The following is a 21,706-nucleotide window of genomic DNA, read 5'->3' on the forward strand; positions in this document are numbered from 1 at the left end:
AGAATTATTTCCAGACATCTGCCATGGGCTCCCTGAGCCTCAGAGATGAAGAGTTGGGCTCTCTCTCAACTATGCATGCGTGGGGAGACAAAAATAAGCAAACGCTCTACAAGTTTCTGGACCATGCAGCCAAACTCTTTAAAAAAAGGCATAGCTCTTTGCCAACTTAAATAACTCAACTCAATCTGTCTCACTGCAGTAGAGAAATACCCCATACATAGTTTAAACAGCCTATTGCACAGCCTATTGTAACGGCCACGTTTGAAACGTACTACATCCATCATAAAACCCATAGGTGGATTTCCTGTTCGGTTTACCTGAACATCAAAACAATTCAGGACTAAGAGTTAATATTCAATCCTATAGGAGAACTTGGCCACATGAACACCCTGAATGTGCTAATTTAAAAGTTATGTCGAAGTAACAGAGTCATTTGCTAAAAGTAGCCACCCTTAGACGTCATCCGCGGTGGGCTTAAAGTCATGTCATCAACCCAGGCCAGGAGAAGACCTTGTGGGGGTGTTGCAAGCGTGGTCATGGGGGTATTTCCCAACACGGATTCTTTCCGCAAAATCCTCCATGGAGGGACTGAAATCAGTCTTCGATGATGGATGAAATTCAACAGCTGTCCCTTTACAACACACATTTTAGGAGACACTCATATCCAGTGACTTCATACATTTTTCATTATTTTCCTATTTTGTTCATACTAGTCCCCCATGGGAGTTGAACCCACAACCCTGGTGTTGCAAGTGCCATGCTCTACCAAATGAGCTACACGGGACTGCACTATGAACAATGTGTGAAAGCACTGTGTGAGGGCTGCCCATCTTTTGAATCTTTAAGCAAAAATGATTTCACACATCTGGAATACATATGCTTCAACTATTGTTTTTGTTTTGTTTTTCACCTACAAGCAGAACTAGAGACTTTGTCAATCTGCTTGCTTGCAGGGTGTTGGCGGGGATGTCTAAGTATGTTTTCATGAGTGAGCCTCTTAACTAATGATACCCAGAGTGGAAGGAGAGCTAGCAGGCTGAATGACAGAGCCCCAGCAAGCATGACAAATGCTCAATAGTTATCCCTCTCTCACACCAAGGTGCTGTGACTTCAAAAGAGAGGTCACATGACCAGGGTTTACCATGGAGAGCTCACACACAGACACAGTCGGACACTCCTCTCTCTGATATTGTTTAACTTTGGCTTGTCTGCCAGGACTCTACACAGCATGGGGACCTGTCAGTGCTGGCCTGCCCCTACCGCTCTATCTCCTCCCTGCACACAAACACACAGACTCACGCGCGGACACACACACTTCAAAATACTCTTATCAAAGCCATTGGAGATAACCTCAATGCTTTATAACCCCATGGGTGGTAAAATGTCCTACCCAGTGCCTTCATAACATTGTTATGAGCTTGGTCTTCATGGAGTAAATTTATGTGACACACACCTCACGTACCATGACTTCCTGAGTGGTGCAGCGGTCTAAGGCACTGCATCTCAGTGCTAGAGGTGTCACTACAGACCCAGGTTCGATTCCAGGCTGTATCACCCATAGGGTGGTGCACAATTGGCCCAGTGTCGTCCGGGTTAGGGTTTGGCCAGGGTAGGCTGTCATTGTAAATAAGAGTTTGTTCTTAACTGACTTGCCTGACTAGTTGGCTAAATAAATAAGAAGTCCTAATAATGAATCAGACAGTCTGTTAATAAAAGGGATGTTAAACAGACAGTCTGTCTGTGTGGAGGGCTGTTCCTAAAGGCCTATTTACAAACAAACCTAGGCTGTCCCATGTCTGGGGACCAGGAGTCCTTAATCCTTATCCAACCTCAAGTTCAGATGACAACCACAGGAAGTTAGTGTAGTACAAAAGAGCAACATTACCTCAGGCCCACATGCATTGATTGTACTGATATAACACATCGGTCTCCATCAGTTCTGGTGTGTTTCAATTAAATATCACGTACTGTAACGTCCTTATACTGTATTTTGGCATGTGTATAAAAGTACAGGACATTGCTTACAAGCAACATCAACAAAATGCAAAAAAATACAGTTTTACTACAGTTGTTTATTGGGGGGATACAAAAAGCTTGAGAAACCAGCAAGTTGTGCTTTGTGTGCGTAATATAGCTTTAGGGAGCAAACCTCTTTCCTGGAATCATCTTACACTGAAACACACACACACACAAGCACACGTTAAATAGGATGACGGCTCTTTCCAATGAGTGCCATCTGGCCAAACCTCTCTAGTAAGGCCCTCTCAGAGGCCTACTCAGCTTAAAGGGTTCCCAGCCTCGGGAGGAAAGTCACCCGACACTGCTCCTCCTCCTCCCTCACATCATCTCAGGTTTTTATTTTCTTTGGCTGGAGCTCTGAGTGAGTCTCCACCTCCTCCTAACCCCCAGAACTCCATAAGAGGACCCGTTACCCCCTGTCTGCTCTGAACAGCACAGGGCATGACTGGATCAGTGACCCATGGTAACCCCGGCCCACAGCCTGCTGGTTTAAAACTGGGTTAGGATAAAAGGAGAGATAGGGAACAATAGACAGGCTTTAGTCTGGCCCTCGTGCAGGATCCTCTCTGTTTTCATCAATGCCATGGTCTGCTCTGGTCTGGTAAGGTGTCAAGCCATGGCATTGAGCATTAGTCCATTTAATCTGACCATGATGTCATAAAATATGTCAGCTTGACCTTTGGTAGATGAGGTCATGGTCTGATTATAGGTTTATATTAATTTCCTCATTCCAAAAATAAGGAAGGGTGTATACATACGCATGTGACACAATGGCAGATATATTTTGAGAATTGTTTGTAATAGACCATATCATTTTGAGGACGCAACATAGCAATTTATATACATTTAAGAAGAACACTCATTACATGTTCAACAATCCTCTTACCTATGTTGTCCTCATGGTAGATGATTGAGTGGTGTTGTGAGGGGTCGCTGGTGTATCTGTGGATGGCTGTAAGGACGGAACCCTCAAACTGGCCTTGGATGACAGAGCTGTGGCAGGAGGAACCCCTCTCATCTGGTAAGAGAAAGACAGGTGGGAGTTAGTGAGAGATGGAGTGGGGAGAGAGATAGAGAAAGGCAGGCTTATGATGCCACGAGTCCCTGAAATGTCATACCTTCAAGTTCTTCAGAATATAAATGGAAGAGATCCGCTGTACTGGATCTGTTTTCAGAGAGCAAAATCAAGCAAAACACAGCTTCAACATCGCATGAAGGCCTTCGCATCAATGTCCCACTGGGCACACACCAGTTTAATCACTGTTGTACCCATGTCATTTCAATGAAATTAAGTTGAACTAATGTGGAATAGATGTTGAATTGATGTCTGTGCCCAGTGGGGAAGGCCTATGTTTGTTGGTCAAAGCATTCCACAGAGGACAAGCTTAAGCAGATCTCCTGTCTTAACTGACAGTTCCAAGCTAATGGGAGGCCAATGATTATTATTCTGACATTTCACATTCTTAAAATAAAGTGGTGATCCTAACTGACCTAAGACAGGGAATTTTTACTAAGATTAAATGTTAGGAATTGTGAAAAACTGAGTTTAAATATATTTGGCTAAGGTGTATGTAAACTTCCGACTTCAACTGTATATGCCAATTATGTGATGGTCCGACCGCATTCTGTCCCCTATCAACACTTGTTTTACTTTTGGTGCCAGAGAGAATGACATAAGAAAGTAATCAAGATGACTAGCTTGGGGAAGGCCCTTTCCTGTTTCAGCATGACAATGCCCCCATGCACGAAGTGAGGTCCATACACAAATGGTTTGCCGAGATTGGTGTGGAAGAACTTGACTGGCCTGCACAGAGCCCTGACCTCAACCCCATCCAACAGCTTTGGGAGGAATTGGAACGCAAACTGCGAGCCAGGTCTAATCTCCCAACATCAGTGCCCAACCTAACTAATGCTCTTGTGACTGAATGGAAGCAAGTCCCCGTAGCAATGTTCCAACATATAGTGGAAAGCCTTCCCAGACAAGTAGAGGTTGATATAGCAGCAAAGGGGGGGACAAAATCGATATTATTGCCCATGATTTTGGAATGAGATGTTTCAAAATCAGCATGCGTCCACATACTTTTGGTCATGAGGTGTACCATTGGAAAGGAACCCACACAGCCCAAGGCATATTCAGACTTGTTGTTAAGCTGGGGTTTATGTTAATTAAGTTAGGGAGTCATTTGAAATTAAATGAGTGAAGATTAATGTGAAATAGGAAACAGCAGTTTCACAACAATGGTGTTAAGAGTTTCATAGTGGTAATGACAGAGGTCATGAAGTAAATTGTGGAAGTAAATTGTGGTTGAAATGGTCACACTAACATGAATTAGGGTGAGAAGTTATCTTTACTTAGTTGTATTAGATCATGATATGCTGGAAACTTCTATTGGACACAGCGTGTGATACAGAGATGTGAAGTGTCTGATCATAGGTACATGTGTCATGCTGTTTGTGACATGACTTCATTAACACTTCCCCCAAAAAGGAAAAGAGGATCCACCCAACATCCAATCTATTTGGAAAATGTTTTATAATAGACCATTTATATATTTTGGGGAGCAATGTAGAACACATATCAAAGTATTCTCACCAGACTAATAAAAGGGAAGTAAATATAGGGAAGACTAATATAAAGGAAGTAAAAAACCTGTACTGTAGTGTTTTCAACGACCTCCTTTTACTTGCAAATATACTCATTTGAGGAACAAATGTGGACATTTTAAGTTTGGGAAACTGCAATAGAGACATTCCCATCCCTAGCGGATCAAGGCAACCCATTGACTTGACTGAACTATGGTGCACTCTCAGTGTTCGCATTAAGTGTCAAATCCAGTGTCAAAGCCAGGTTTATATATAAAGCCGGGTTCCTATATAAAGCCAGTGTCAAAGCCAGGTTCCTATATAAAGCCAGTGTCAAAGCCAGGTTCCTATATAAAGCCAGTGTCAAAGCCAGGTTCCTATATAAAGCCCATGTCAAAGCCAGGTTCCTATATAAAGCCCATGTCAAAGCCAGGTTCCTATATAAAGCCCATGTCAAAGCCAGGTTCCTATATAAAGCCAGTGTCAAAGCCAGGTTCCTATATAAAGCCCATGTCAAAGCCAGGTTCCTATATAAAGCCAGTGTCAAAGCCAGGTTCCTATATAAAGCCCATGTCAAAGCCAGGTTCCTATATAAAGCCAGTGTCAAAGCCAGGTTCCTATATAAAGCCCATGTCAAAGCCAGGTTCCTATATAAAGCCCATGTCAAAGCCAGGTTCCTATATAAAGCCAGTGTCAAAGCCAGGTTCCAATATAAAGCCCATGTCAAAGCCAGGTTCCTATGTAAGGCGGCAGGTAGCCTAGTGGCAGTGGCGTTGCGTGTGTAAAATCACCAGGGAAGCCAAGCCAGGAAAAAAAGGCATATTACAACCTGTGTGATAATTGTGTTGTTTGCTCTATAACCTGTTAGTTCATATTCCTTGACACTGTGATATATAGGCCTAAGGCAGAGACAATAAGAAGACACAGTGGCAGAATAAATTCAACCACAGCTTTGTTTCAGTTCAAAACCGGAGAGCAACATCTGTCCAGTGAAGTCCAAAAAAGATATTGCATGTAACAAACAGTCACATGAACAACAGCATGGTCAAGCAAGTTAATATTTCCGACATTTTCGGACTACTAAACAGCTATTGATTTAGAACCACGGCGTTACTGCAAGTCGAAAAGAAAACAGGCGTTGCCTCCAGTATTCCAGCACCATTTCAACTTCAACATTTCAACCATATCTAATCACCTATGCTTAGTCTAATACAGTGACAACTAAAAGATACCACAAACTATTATGTCCAATCGATGTAAGCTAAATATGATGTGACTGCCCATAGTACTGATTTTTTGTTGTTGTGTGTGTGTGTGTGTGTGTGTGTGTGTGTGTGTGTGTGTGTGTGTGTGTGTGTGTGTGTGTGTGTGTGTGTGTGTGTGTGTGTGTGTGCAAGTAGAAAACATTGTAGAAAAACATGTTGACTTACCCTACTTGTAGAGAAACTCCAATGACACTCTACTCTTTCCTGTTGCTCAAACGGTCTATGTCTGTCATACAGTACACACTTTTAGTTGTGTTGTCCTAGGCTACCTGACTAAAATGCTTGCTAGCAAGCCTAACTTCCTTTCATGGGCAACGATATGCCAGGCCAGTTAGTTAAAATTAGCCAACTACATCTAGCTACATGTTGAACTTCTATCCTCTCAGGCCAGGGGCACAATGTCTGAATTTATGGTTGGATCAGAATCCCCGTTATAATAATTGGCCAATACAGAGAATTAGGTAAAACCACAAGTCCAAATCCCTATCTCCATCCATGGATCATTTAGGAAAGGGACAATTTTAGCTAAATACAGTGGGGCAAAAAGTATTTAGTCAGCCACCAATTGTGCAAGTTCTCCCACTTAAAAAGATGAGAGAGGCGTGTAATTTTCATTATAGGTACACTTCAACTATGACAGACAAAATGAGACAGAAAAAAATCCAGAAAATCACATTGTATGATTTTTTATGAATTTATTTGCAAATTATGGTGGAAAATAACAATAAGAAAAGTTTATCTCAATACTTTGTTATGTACCCTTTGTTGGCAATGACAGAGGTCAAACGTTTTCTGTAAGTCTTAACAAGGTTTTCACTTATAACTTGTCCTTGTGGTTAAAATGTGGGTAAAACAAAGCACGAATTAAAGGATGAATCTCTGAGCATCGTAGCACCATTAGGTGCAAAAACTCAATGTACCCAGTTGTGGCCCACTTGTAGGAAGCGAACCATTCGATTTCGTACCTACGTTATATCGGGGAGGGGGTGACCTCGGTCTCAACATAGACTTTGATCTGAAGCCATTCTTGTGATTTTGCTATTCATTGTAAATGTTTGTTGGCCATTCATGTTTTTTGTATGTTCTATTTATATCTGTAAATTAACCAATGATATCAAGACACACGGTCATGATTACAGACACCTGTGTGTGTCCTTTGACACTATATAAACAAGTGACCTGCAGTGTTTGCCATTATACCCTGATGAAGACAGCTTGTCTGTCGAAACGTTGGCTATTAAATAATTGCGTCTGAGCTCCTAGAGTGTGCGGCTCTCCTTTTCTTTTTCAAGTGTTCTACTCCGCTGGCCAGCACCTCTCCTAAACAGGTGTGTGTTTCTTTCGCCTCCAGGGACACTGAGAGGAACTAATCATGACAGATCACAATATAGGCCAGACAACGTAATGTGTCTTAGACTGAAATGGAGACGCAAAACCTAATTCAACTTCTTGTTTGATCTGGTTTACCAGCTGTCACAAGTAGAGGTGGTCTGAGCTTCAGCCACTCTCATTTAGGTTAATATTTTGCTCTTCGGGGCTGTAACTGATCTCTCCAGCTGCTCTTCTAGTTTATGACTGCCTCCCCCAAACCTCCTGCCTTAAACTGATTGGCCAGGGTTGGACAGCCTGATCTAAAATATGACATCACACACAAAACCCAGCCCACATGGAACCACACTCCACACAAGGTTACTTTAGGACATTGGGGTGGGTTGAAACACTACCTCTCCCCATGCAATAGGATGTGATCTTAATATTTAATGGGATCTCTAAAGTTGTAAATGTACCCATCTATTCCAGTACGGAGTCTTTAACCAGCCCTGGGACAGGCCCAGATATAGAGCTCTTTCCTTTCCGTTCTGCTCCCTGCACTCAGCCTTTAGCTCTCGTCCCACAGGGGCAATATGTTTTAAACATGGGAATAAATTGTTCAAACTAGGTTCAAACTGCACCATATCGGCAAAAACGTTTATAGCGGTTTTTTTTTAACCCAATTTTGTGATTTTACATGCGATATAGATGAAAACATTTGGGTTAACGGATGGAATCATAGAAATATATTATTTATATTAAGAAGCAAAGTGGAAAGAATCCTCATTCTTGATTGGAACAATCTGTTGAACACATCTGCCCTAACAGTATAGTGAATCTGACAGCGAGGAGTAACTGTGACATGGGGCAGGGATTTGTGTGTAGGAAGCAGGAGCAAGAGGAGAGAGGGAGAGAGACGACAAACAGGGTCAATTCTAAAAAAACGGAAGTTACACGCACAAAGATGGCGTTTCAAAGATGTTGCATGCGATATGATCTCTTGCGATATGGATATTGCACATGTCAATATTTAGCGATTAGGATGTGAATTTGATGAGTTGTTCAGCACTACTTCAAACCAACTTTTACTAGCCTTTTTGGTTGCCAGTGACACTAAGTTAAACCAACATTACATGTGACATCCAAGCTGACCCTACAAGTCAGCGGTATTCAGACTCAGACAAAGGATTGCAAGTAATTAGGTTAAGACTATGTCCTAGCTGGATTATTTAGTTGTCCCTGGGTTTATGGGAATTATTATTACAGAAATGTTGCATGTGTTGTATATAAATCATTGAGAGACATGTAAGGTCTCACATACATGAGAAATACACATTTCAAAGCACTTGGATCATAACAAGTACAGAGGCTAATTTCATGATTCATTTCATTCATTGTGTTCTGTAGAAAGTTCAAATTTCATGTTTGGGTGCGAGGAAGGTCCACTCCATGACTTGCATAGACTACCTTTAGCAAAACATTGAATACAAATATCATCAGTAAATACAAAATGCACTGTTTTGCTCACAGAATATTAACACATTGTCTTCATCAGAAGAGAAATGTCTGCAATTATGTTCACCGTGTCCAGGCAATCAGTATATACTACTGCACAATATTCTAAACTATCCCATCAGTGTCATACCATGTACAATATATGGAAAGATCTGGAGAATGGGGACTGTCGGATTGTTGTGATTTTTACAAAATTGCAGACATGCAGAGAAATAAGTTGGGTTACTTATACGTAACTTTAGGTTACTCCTAGGTCATCATCTCCAACAAAGTTAGAACATTGTTTTGGTGTGGTTTGAGGCCTATATAGTATTATCAGTTGTTTTCCTCCACTGTGTTCACCTTTATTTATTTCTACTGTAGATAGTTTTTCTGTACCCCAATGAAAAGTCTACAAAACTACAAGCAAACCAATTTGATTGTGATGATACAAACATGGCATTCTTCACATTTGGTTCACATTCCTTTCAATTACAGTAATATGTCTTTCTTAACCTAAATTCAATGGAGCTGGACTGTGGCCACTGAATATGCATGCATGGTCTGACTACCTGATTAGTGTGTATGTCTTTGTGAAAGTCTGATGGGAAGTAGATGGTTGACATGTAGGTGAGTGTTCTGATCAGAGACCCTCTGTCCAACTTCTGCACCATGCAATGGCCATAGTTTCCTATGGTATACAAACACTGATCACCCATGTTAAAAACTTCTTATGGCTGGGGGCAGTATTGAGTAGCTTGGATGAATAAGGTCCCCAGAGGTGCCCAGAGTAAACTGCCTGCTACTCAGTCCCAGTTGCTAATATATGCATATTATTAGTATATTTGGATAGAAAACACTCTGAAGTTTGAATGATGTCTGTGAGTATAACAGAACTCATATGGCAGGCAAAAACCCGAGAAAAAATCCAACCAGGAAGTGGGAAATCTGAGGTTGGTCGTTTTTCAACTCATTCTCTATTGAAGATACAGTGTGATATTGGTCATGTTGCACTTCCTAAGGCTTCCACTAGATGTCAACAGTCTTTAGAACCTTGTTTGATGCTTCTATTGTGAAGTGGGGGCGAATGAGAGGGGAATGAGTCTGCCAGAATTCTTTGAGCTCGTGACGCTCGTTCACGTGAGAGCGAGCTCTGTTCCATCGCATTTCTACAAGGAGGAATTCTCCGGTTGGAACATTATTGAAGATTTATGTTAAAAACATCCTAAAGATTGATTCTATACTTCGTTTGACATGTTTCTACGGACTGTAATGGAACTTTTGCTCGTGCGTCATGAAGTTAGATTACTGGGCTGAACATGTTAACAACAAGTAGGAATTTGGACATAAATGATGGACATTATCGAACAAAACAAACATTTATTGTGGAACTGGGATGAAGATCCACACACACGCACACACACACACACACAACACCACTGCTATAGCTCTCGCTACATGTGTTCCTCGATCGGACAAGATCTTAAAAGGCTTTCCTCTGCAAGCTATGATTTGTCTCAACGCCGTCAGGAACAAATCAGTATCCATGTTCATCAGTAGATCCACATGTACAGCCTGGGTGGTCATGCACTTAAAGATGATGCACCATCTATTTTAATTTCTTTGGCCAATCTTGATAACATACGGTCCAAAGCAGTCCACACCTGTAGAAAATAATGTGGGCTTGTAGACTGGTTTCGGCACTTCCTGTATTTGGCACAACCAAGCTGGAAGCGATGGATACCTGCCCTCCCCCTCAGAATCCAGAACCCTTTACATACAACCGCAAACACTCTCTCTTGGTCCGGATGCCATAGCTGCTCGTCAATTTTTTTTATCAGTAGCCTTGTGACTGGATAAGCTGGGTCAGGACCACTGGATGAAGGCTGACAGGGCCCAGCTGATCACATCTCCAGAGGCGACTTCTAACATGGATCCGTCTGGTGTCGTTGTTGTACTCAGGGGCCACAGTCACCAGACGACTGCCCAGAGGGACTGGCTGAGACAGTGTCTTCCCATGTGTGATATCGTCAGCTGGATTGCTCTCCGTGTCCATGTAACAACAGGCCTGTGGATCCGTGAGCTCCTGTATGTCTGTGACTCTTGTTCCAACAAATACTTTGTACCTGCAGGAGTCTGACTGGAGCCAAGTTAAGACAGTTGTAGAATCCCACCAGTATATGAAGTCATGGATCTCCAGGGTGAGTCCTCTTCTGAGGACCACGGTCAGCTGGGCACCGGTGAGTGAAGCGCAGAGCTCAAGTCTTGGCATCGACTGTTGTTGTTTCAGAGCCACTCTTGATCTTGCTGCAAGGACTGCCACTTGGATCCGTTAATTGGTGTCTTGAATGCAGAGGTATAAGATGGCACCTTACGCACACTCTGAGGCATCACTGAAGACATGGACACTTCTTGTGCTGGTTGGGAGGTCCATGTCGGTGCTGACTTAACACCTTGGCAGTGTGGCCTGAGGCAGCTGTGGAAGTTTGTTCTCCCAAGTAAGCAACGCTTGGAGAATATCTTCAGGTAGGTCTGGGTCATCCCACCCTCTTTTCTTGTCCCAAAGCCTCTGGACCACAACCTTGGCCCTTCTGGTGTATGGGATGATGAAGCCGAGTGGATTCTACTGGCTGGCAAGGATTGATATATGTTGTGTATGGTGGGCTCAGCGTTCTTTATTTGACCTTGCTTGTAGCCAAGAGTGTCAGACAGACATTACCATCATAGTCCAAGGGTAAGCTCTTGGGGTTCCACGCCATCCTGGGGGAACTAGAGCGCACTGCTGTCTGACCTGGACTCTTGAGGTAGGTGTCTGATGACTCCTGGAAGGTTGCTGGCCCACTGGCGTAGGTCGAATCCACCCTCAGCAAGGAGGTGCTTCAGCTTTTCCACCAGATTCTTGGCTATCCGCAGACGGGAGGCTTGGTAGACAGTTTTTGTTTACATAGAAACAATGTTCTAGAGAGAGTGCACATCTTCTACGGGCTCGCTATGGTCAAACACATACTTCTGAAGGGTGAATGTGGCGCAGTAGGGACTACATGTCCTCCCAAAGGGAAGCCACTGCCACTCGTAGACAACAGGATGATCATCGTAGTACAGGTCTCGCCACAGAAACCGGAGAGGAGGCTGGTCTTCAGGTAGCAGGCAGACTTGATGGAACATACCTTTGATGTTGCTTCTGATGGCCACAGAGTGTTACCAGACACGCTGAAGGACTCCTCTAATTCAAGCTCTTGCCTCTGTAGTTGATAGACCAGTTGAATACGACTCTGTTCTTCCCACTGATAGGAATGTACCAACCTTGGCACTCTGACTGCTGGTGAGGGTACCTTCTTGATGTGGCCGGACTCCACCAAGTGGTTGCACCACACTGCTGCATTCTCTGGATCTTTTGACAGATGCTTCTCTGTCCCTCGCAGATGAGCCAGTATCTCCTTCGGAGCTTCTAAGTGAGAAATGTTCTTCTTCCACAAGAGGGGAGTGGCGTACCTTTGAACCCTGTCTTTGTAGCACTCGTGCTAGCGTTCTTGGTAGCGGTAGTGCTAGCGTTGACGTCATGGAGAATTTCAAGATGTTTCTTCTCACACATCTTGCGCTTTGCCTTGGGAGTACACTTGGTGCTTCCAACAACTGTGATTTATCTTGATCCAGGATTCGATCTGTTCTTTGGAATGGAGCTGGGAGTTCGTGCACTGATTCATTTGGTGCTTTATGGTATTACAGAATGGGCAATATTTCCTTGGCCTCTCCCATGACCTTTCTCTGCTCACCTCCGTGGAAGATGGTGGTGGTCTTGGGGGAAGACTTGTCTTTACGCTGATCTTGGCATGAGCCAGGCTGGTCCCTGCCTTGGTCGCTGCTGAACTGCATGCCAGGAGGGTTGGAATGGGTGTCTTGATCGGGTTCAACCATCTCTTGAAGCTGGCTCTTAGGTCATGTGGCAGCTTAGCTAAGAGGCGGGAGAAGTATTGAGCCGCACCTCAGTTCCATTCATCCATTGCTCCCTAGCTGTTCCAGCATGCCAACCAAGGCACTCAGCCTCAGAGCAAATGCCTTGATTTCACCACTCTAGATGTTAGGGCCGTTCATTAACCCATACAGTTCTATGAGGGACTCCATGGTGTAGCTGTACAGTATGGGTTCCTGCTGTTGCTGTAGGAGTCTGCAATGAGCAAAGCCTCTTCCAAATTCAGGTGGTCCACCAGTACCTGATACTTGAAGCACTCTGTTGCATTTACAGGAAGCACATTGTTGAGGGCAACCTTCAGCCTTGCAAAATCCTGTGGATCTTCATTGACAAAGTTAGGGATGGTAGGTGTTGGTTGACAGTAGGTGCGCTCCCAGCTGAACTGAGAAATTGTGTGGTAGCGGACATGTGAGTGCCGGCAGCAGCAGCGATCAGGTGAGGGCTGACGGTGACAATCATGTGAGGGTCTGACAGCAACAGTCAGGTGTAGGCTGATAGCGATCACGTGAAGTCGGCCCTCTAAGTGTCACTGTAGGGCTACGAGTACTGCAATGAGAAGAAGACCTGTCTCGATGGTGCAATGGCTCACGATGGAGAGGGTTTAATGGAGTGGGTGATGATGATGATGATGACTGGTCTGGGTTGGGGAGCTCTCTGATCCTGAGTTCTTCAATGAGCTGATTTATCTTATCACGTTTGTGACCGCAGTGTGTCCTCTTTGGTTGTTACCAGCTGTGACCGCTCAAGCTGGCGTTGATCTTTATGATCTCTAGTCGAGATACACCTGCTGTGGGGGGCCAGTGAGATGGCAACCGATGAAGATGCGGGTCAGCCTGGGTGCTGACTTGAACTGCTGGATACTCATTGAAGCAGATGAAGTTTGCTCTTCGAATAGCTCCATTATCTCATGTCTCAACTTCTCACATTCCTCTCCAATTAGCTGCAGGCACATTGCGAGTGTTCTGGAAGAACAGCTTCTCTCATCTCGCGCAGAAAGGTAGCTGGTACTTGTCTGGTTATGTGAGGAAATAATTCATTCCACAGCCTCCTCTTGGTCTCACTCGTTGGAGTGGTGTGTTGTTTGTGTGTTGTTATGCGTGCCTTGTCGATTAGACAATGTGGGGGGTGAGTCTGGCGGCTGGGACAAACCACAACTTGTGGAGGATCTTCTCTGGTGACTGGCATCCTTGGGCTGTGGCAGTTACTGCATCCGGCTCCTAAGGACCATGAAAATATACACTGAGTATACCAAACATTAGGAACACCTTCCTAATATTAAGTTGCACCCCACCCCCCTTTTGCCCTCAGAACAGCCTCAATTCGTCAGGGCATGGACTCTACAATGTGTCGAAAGCTTTCCACAGGGATGCTGGCCAATGTTGACTCCAATGTTTCCCACAGTTGTGTCAAGTTTTCTGGATGTCCTTTGGGTGGTGGACAATTCTTGATACACACAGGAAACTGTTGAGTGTGAAAAACCCAACAGTTTTGCAGTTCTTGACTCAAACCGGTGCGCCTGGCACCTACTACCATACCCCGTTCAAAGGCACTTACATTTTTGGCCTTGCCCATTCACCCTCTGAATGGCACAAATACATAATCCATGTCTCAAGGCTTAAACATCCTTATTTAACCTATCTCCTCCCCTTAATTTACACTGATTGAAGTGAATTTCACAAGTGACATCAATAAGGGATCATAGCTTCCACCTGCATTCATCTGGTCAGTCCATGGCATGGAAAGAGCAGGTGTCCTTAATGTTTTGTACACCCGGTGTATGTTTTTTTATAGGAATTCGAAGGACCAAAAATAAATAAGGATAGAAAACTTAGGTGCTGGGTTAAGGCCGGTAGCAACCACCAATGTGTCCGTCCAGATCATGAGGAAGCATTGTTTCCAGTTCAAGGTTTTTAATGAAAATCCACACACACATACAACACCACTATCTCTGATACTAAATGTGGTTCTGTACAACACAATTTGGGAAAATATGTCTATTTACATGTCAACAAACTAAACAGTCAATGTGGACCCAAACACATGCTAGATGCACAAATAATGTATAAATATCTATATATTATAAAACACAATAAGCATGAAAAAGCCTAGCACCACAGAGAAATGCTAACAAATGCTAATCACAAATAAGCATGCTAAATAGTAATGCATTTGGATTGCAATACTAATGCTAACATTCATGATAGCAGGAGTATGCATATGGTACATATTTATAACAGACACTATTTAGCTCCAAACAACAAGACATAAAGATTTAGGCACTTACATTTAGCTGCACACACAATCAAACATCAGAAAATAATTTTCCCCCAGGAGGTAGAATAAGCAGGAGGAAAAAAAAGATTTGGTCATCAGGATGGAAAACTACTGACTGAATAAGGTCCTGCCTGGTGGGGTCCTACCCTAAGTCCTGTGAATAGAGACTGCTGACTGGCTAATAAAATAATGATTGGCATGACCTTATTCCAATAAGAAAACTAAAATAATTTGGGGTCTTGAATAGGAGATGAGCTGACTGTTTTTACAGTTACTGATCTTGGAACTCGTTGGAGGTTTTATAGACAGAGGGTGTATGTCAATTCTTTGGGTTTGTGTACAAATGCACCATGGCTGTGCTTAGCTCTTGGAATCAATTCAAAAAGTGCCAATCTGTCTGCACACTCCAAGAAACACACAGTGCATGTAGTCAGGGACCATTCCATTGATCAAATCAAACTTTGGTAAACCTAAAATGGCAAATGAGTCCTTTATGCGCAATAGTCTGCCCTTATGTCGCAGCTATTTCTCCTAACTTCACAGTGGTTCTGTTGTTCGGTTTCTCATCTAAACATTCCAATTCCCTTGTGTGTTGCAGCCCAGAGTGAAGGCATAGTCCACAACCATAATCTCCATGAAATAGTTTGAAGTTCTGTAGTAATGGTCCTGCTAATGCATCACAAACACAACATAATGTGTGCACCATCTGTCACATTGACTGTCTTCAAACTCCCTGTCATAAATGAGCCAAGGCACAGCGTGCATGTAATTCCACATCTTTAATAGGAGTGAAACCTTCACAAAAAAACAGGTAAACAGAAACCGCCCGTGATGCAACCGTGGCGCACACAAACACTCACAGAAAACAAATAATTACCCACAAACACAGGTGGGAAAAAGGCTGCCTAATTATGATTCCCAATCAGAGACAACAATAGACAGCTGCCTCTGATTGGGAACCATACCCGGCCAACAAAGAAACAGACAAACTAGAATGCCCACCCAAATCACACCCTGACCAAACCAAATAGAGAAATAAAAAGGCTCTCTAAGGTCAGGGCGTGACACCTTCACGTGTCTCCATGACTGTTCACTGGGATGCTGCCACTCAAAACAAGTCTGTAAAAGAGTGGCACATTCCTCCACAAAATGTCATATCTGGCTTTTTGGATCCAAACCACAAGTCGCACAAAAGCACATGCTTATCTTTACTTTCCGGGTGTGTCTCAATGACACAACACCGTACTGATGAAATACTGAATTTGGAGGACTGAACGACTGGTACACAATCACAATTAAATTTAAGGGACAAGAAATCATCATCACAGTTTGCCATCAAGGGCTGATGTAAAGTGCCATCCCCTATGTCACGTATTACATGTCTACAACTGTCATCAGCACGTAAACATACTGTAGATCATGCATACCCTGATTGTCAAGAAGATCTTTCAGATTATCCTTCAATGGGACATTGATAAAGAAATGTCCTTCCTCTAAACTGTCTTTCACTGTTACAGATGAGGAACAGGACACACGTGAGTGTTTCTACTTTAGTTTGTGAATTGCCAAGGTACTGTTTACATTCTCTGCAGTAATGATGACGTTCATGTTGATCTACAATACCAGCTAGTGGTTTCTCAAAAACATACATGCTTGCTGGACCTGCACTTGTCCCAGCAGAATGTAACCGTAGAAGTGTCAGCAGGTCTTCCACCAACACACCAGTAGCGTCGTGTCTGAAAGCAAAGTAGAGAATCAATATGCGACTTCGATCTTCTGTAAGTCCATATGAGTGGGCATCCCAGTATCCTCTGTTTCTTGTGGGACCTTGTCCTACAAGTGGTAGGAAACAATATTAGAAGTTGAATTATGTAGGTACAGTTTGATTTTAGTTTTCCATTACTGCATTATAACCTTGCCCTGGTCTACTGTACTTTGCACAAAAGAGAAAGAAAGCCACAACACACATGATAGAAACAAAAATTAGAATGGAGAGAGAGAGGGAGGGGAAGTGTGTTTACAGTGGTGTGCATTTTGTCATTACTTTTTCTACATCTTAAGTTAAATAAGTCAGTTCACTTTGATTAATTAATGTCAAACATTATTTAATTAGCTCAACATCACTCACCTGGGCCCATGTGAAAGTGGCTGCTATTGATCCTGTGTTTGGTTTGTCATTTCTGCATCACTGACAATCTAATCATTACCAACAACTCATTAAAAAACATGCCAATAATGTTATCATATGAAGGCTTTACTCTGTTAGGTGCTCTCATATATATATACAACACTGTAGCTTGTCCAACACTGTAGCTTGTCCAAAACAGTAAAATATGTTGGTATTACCACAGGATCAACAAGTAGTCTCTCTCTCTCTCTCTCTCTATATATATATATATATATATATATATATATATATATATATATATATATATATATATATATATATATAATACCAACATATTTTACTGTTTTGGACAAGCTACAGTGTTGTATAAGGCCAATCTACCAAGGGGCCACATAAGAGACCTTAACTTCTTATGGCTGGGGGGCAGTATTGAGTAGCTTGGATTAATAAGTTGCCCAAAGTAAACGGCCTGCTCCTCAGTCTCAGTTGCTAATACATGCATATTATTATTAATATTGGATAGAAAATACTCTAAAGTTTCTAAAACTGTTTGAATGATGTATGTGAGTATAACAGAACTCATATGGCAGGCAAAATCCTGAGGAAAAATCAAAGCAGGAAGTGAGAAATCTGAGTTTTCCATGTATTCACTGCAGTCCCCAATGAAATCCCCTTGAGATATTAATGATGTTGCACTGCCTAGGAGTTCCACTAGATGTCAACCATCTATATAAATTTGAATGAGACCTCTGCTGTGTTGTGGGAGTGAATGAGAGCAGAATCAATCATGTGTCTGGCAGTCAGCCATTTTCTGATCACGCGCATTCTTCATGGTATCCACTTGCGTTCCATTGCTCATGAAGACACAAAATAATACTCCAGTTGTAACTTTATTGAAGCTATATGTTAATGATGTTGCACTGCCTAGGGGTTCCACTAGATGTCAACCATCTATAAAAATTAGAATGAGACTTCTACTGTGTTGTGGGACTCAATGAGAGCAGAATCTATCAGGTGACTGGTAGTCAGCCATTTTCTGATCACGTGCATTCCTCATGGTATCCACTTGCGTTCCATTGCTCATCAAGACACAAAGGAATACTCTGGTTGGAACTTTATTGAAGCTATATGTTAACATCCTAATGATTGATTCTGTACATAGTTTGAAATGTTTCTTCGAACGGTAATGTAACTTTTTGAAGTTTTTGTCCGACGTAACGGTGACCAGGATGAGCGTTTGGATATGTATACCAAAACGCGCTAACAAAAGAAGGTCATAAATAACGGACATTATCGAACAAAACAAACATTTATTGTGGACCTGGGATTCCTGGAGTGCTTTCTGATGTAGATCATCAAAGGTAAGGGAATATTTATCATGTAATTTATTGTTTATGTTGATGCCAACATTGCGGCTATTGTGACTTATTCTTCTGAGCGCCTTCTCAGATTATTGCATTGTTTGCTTATTCCGTAAAGTTTTTTGAAATCAGACACAGCGGTTGCATTAAGGAGAGGTATATCTATAATTCCATGTGTATAACTTGTATTATGATCTACATTTATGATGAGTATTTTTGTTGAATGATGTGGCTATGCAAAATCACTGGATGTTTTTGGAACTAGTGAATGTAACGCGCCAATGTAAACTCATATTTTGATAAATATGAACTTTATCAAACAAAACATACATGTATTGTGTAACATGAAGTCCTATGAGTGTCATATGATGAAGATCATCAAAGGTTAGTGATTCATTTGATCTCTATTTCTGCTTTTTGAAACTCCTCTCTTTGGCTGGAAAAAAATTTGCTGTGTTTTTCTGTGGCTTGGTGGTGACCTAACATAATCGTTTGTGGTGCTTTCGCTGTAAAGCCTATTTGAAATCAGACACTGTGGTGGGATTAACAACAAGATTACCATTAAAACGGTATAAGATACATATGTTTGAGGAATTTTAATTGTGAGATTTCTGTTTTAAATTTTATGCCCTCCACTTTCACTGGCTGTTGTCATATCATCCCATTAACGGAATTGCAGCCATAAGAAGTTAACAAACACAACCACTTGATTGGGGCATCCAGAACGAGCTATATACGGGGTAACACTCACCTCAGCCAATATGAAGACAGCTGCTTGTCTCTGCTCCTCTGATTATTTTTGTGTCTCTTACAAGTCCTGAAAAGAGACAAAATGGAATGGTCTGAAGGCTCTTCTTAACATGAAACATAACCGACACTAACCCCTCATATGACCACATCATGCATCGCTGACAATCTCATCGGTATCCTTAGTAAGAAAGAAAGAAATTACTTATTCAAAAACATGCCAATAATGTTATGTGGGCACGACCAAACCTAATTCCCCCCCAGGAGACTGAAAAGATTTGGCATGGGTCCTCAGATCCTCAAAAGGTTCTACAGCTGCACCATCCTGACTGGTTACATCACTGCCTGGTATGGCAACTGCTCGGCCTCAGGCCGCAAGGCACTACAGAGGGTAGTGCGAACGGCCCAGTACATCACTGGGGCCAAGCTTCCTATTTTCCACATAATTTGCAAATTACATTCATTAAAAATCCTACAATGTGATTTTCTGGATTTATTTTTCTAATTTTGTCTGTCATAGTTGAAGTGTACATATGATGAAAATTACAGGCCTCTGTCATCTTTTTAAGTGGGAGAACTTGCACAATTGGTGGCTGACTAAATACTTTTTTGCCCCACTGTATATAACCCACTATTGTTATTTACTGCTGCTATTTAAGCATTTGTTATTCTTCTCTTATTTTGGGGGGTATTTTCTTAACTGCATTGTTGGTTCAGGGCTTGTAAGTAAGCATTTCACTGTAAGGTCTACCTACTCCTGTTGTATTCGGCGCATGTGACAAACAACATTTGATGTGATCCTGACAAGTTTCCCAGTCCCTGTCATTGAAAAACATCCTCACAGCATGATGTTGCCATCACCGTGCTTCACCATAGGGATTGTGCCAGGTTTCCACCAGAAGTGATGCTTGACATTCAGACGAGAGTTCAATCTTGGTTTCATCAGACATGAGAATCTTGTTTCTCATGGTCTGAGTCCTTTGGTGCCTTTTGGCAAACTCCAAGCGGGCTGTCATGTGCCTTTTGGCTTCCGTTAGGCTTTTATGGTGCTGTACACAGATGAACTCTGGAGCTCTGTCAGAATGACCATCGGGTTCTTGGTCACCTACCTGACCAAGGCCCTTCTCCCCCCGATTGCTAAATTTGGCCAGGCAGCCAGCTCTAGGAAGAGTCTGGGTGGTTCCAAATGTCTTCCATTCATGAATGATGGAGGCCACTGTTTTCTTGGGGACCTTCAATGCTGCAGAAATGTTGGTACCCTGCCAAAGGTCTGTGCTTTGACACAATCTTGTCTCGGAGCACTAAGGACAATTCTTTCGACCTCATGGCTTGGTTTTTGCTCTGACATGCACTGGACCTTATATAGATAGGTGTGCCTTTCCATATCATGTCCAATCAATTGAATTTACCACAGGTGGTCTCCAGTCAAGTTGTAGAAATATCTCAAAGATGATAAATGGAAACAGGATGCACCTGAGCTCAATTTTGAGTCTCATAGCAAAGGGTCTGAATACATATGTAAATAAGGTATTTCAGATTTTTTTAAATAATAATTTGCAAAAAGTGTTTTGTGTTTTGTCATTGTGGAGTATTGCGTGTAGATTGATGAGTATGTTTTTATAAATCCCGTTTAGAATAAGGCTGTAACGTAACAAAATGTGGAAAAAGTCAAGGGGCCTGAAAAACTTTCCGAATGCACTGTATACATTACCAGTCAAAAGTTTAAACACACCTACTCATTCAAGGGTTATTATTTATTTGTACAATTTTTTACACTGTCGAATAATAGTGAAGACATCAAAACTATATAATAACACATGGAATCATGTAGTAACCTAAAAAGTGCTAAACAAAAAACCCTGACTGGTACTGTATATGTGCTATATGTTTCTAATCGTAATTGTCATGGGTTTGTATATGTTGACTTATAAAAACAATATGAAACCTGATAGGAAAACATTTATTTTGTAGAGGTTACATTGTCAGAACATGCACTTTTCTTACAATATTCATAGATGACTCATAATTCTTATAATTCTTAATTCTTATACTATATACACAAAAGTATGTGGACACCCTTTGAAATGATTGGATTTGGTTATTTCAGCCACACCCGTTGATGACCGGTGTATAAAATCGAGCACACAGCCATGCAATCTCCATAGACAAACATTGGCAGCAGAATGGCCTTACTGACGAGTTCAGTGACTTTCAACGTGGCACCGTCATAGGATGCCACCTTTTCAACAAGTCAGTTTGTAAAATGTCTGCCCTGCCAGAGCTGCCCTGGTCAACTGTAAGTGCTGTTATTGTGAAGTGGAAACGTCTAGGAGCAACAACTGCTCAGCCACAGAGTGGTAGGTTACACAAGCTCACAGAACGGGGCTGCTGAAATGCGTACTGCGTAAAAATGGTCTGTCCTCGGTTGCAATGCTCACTACCAAGTTCCAAACGTCCTCTGGAAGCAACGTCAGCAGAATAACTGTTCGTCGGGAGCTGAAATGGGTTTCCATGGCCGAGCAGCCGCACACAAGCCTAAGATCACCATGGGCAA

The 21,706-nt window shown here is 42.3% G+C and overlaps 1 long non-coding RNA gene across 2 annotated transcripts in view; it reads right to left on the minus strand.

The window, feature by feature from the left end:
- LOC109902435 (uncharacterized) overlaps positions 1 to 15,022 on the minus strand; it is a 56,274-nt gene extending 41,252 nt beyond the window's left edge. The window contains exons 1-2 of one of the 2 annotated variants that reach the window (XR_004202395.1): positions 14,927 to 15,022; positions 2,906 to 3,037 (exon numbers count right to left, since the gene is read on the minus strand). This is a non-coding gene — a long non-coding RNA (uncharacterized LOC109902435). Of the gene's footprint in view, positions 1 to 2,905; positions 3,038 to 6,032; positions 6,207 to 14,926 lie in introns of those variants that run through there. The other variant, XR_004202394.1, reaches the window with a different exon arrangement.
- Between the last annotated feature and the right edge of the window lie 6,684 nt (positions 15,023 to 21,706).

This window comes from Oncorhynchus kisutch, linkage group LG13, assembly GCF_002021735.2.
Source record: "Oncorhynchus kisutch isolate 150728-3 linkage group LG13, Okis_V2, whole genome shotgun sequence".
In the NCBI taxonomy this organism is placed as follows: domain Eukaryota; kingdom Metazoa; phylum Chordata; class Actinopteri; order Salmoniformes; family Salmonidae; genus Oncorhynchus; species Oncorhynchus kisutch.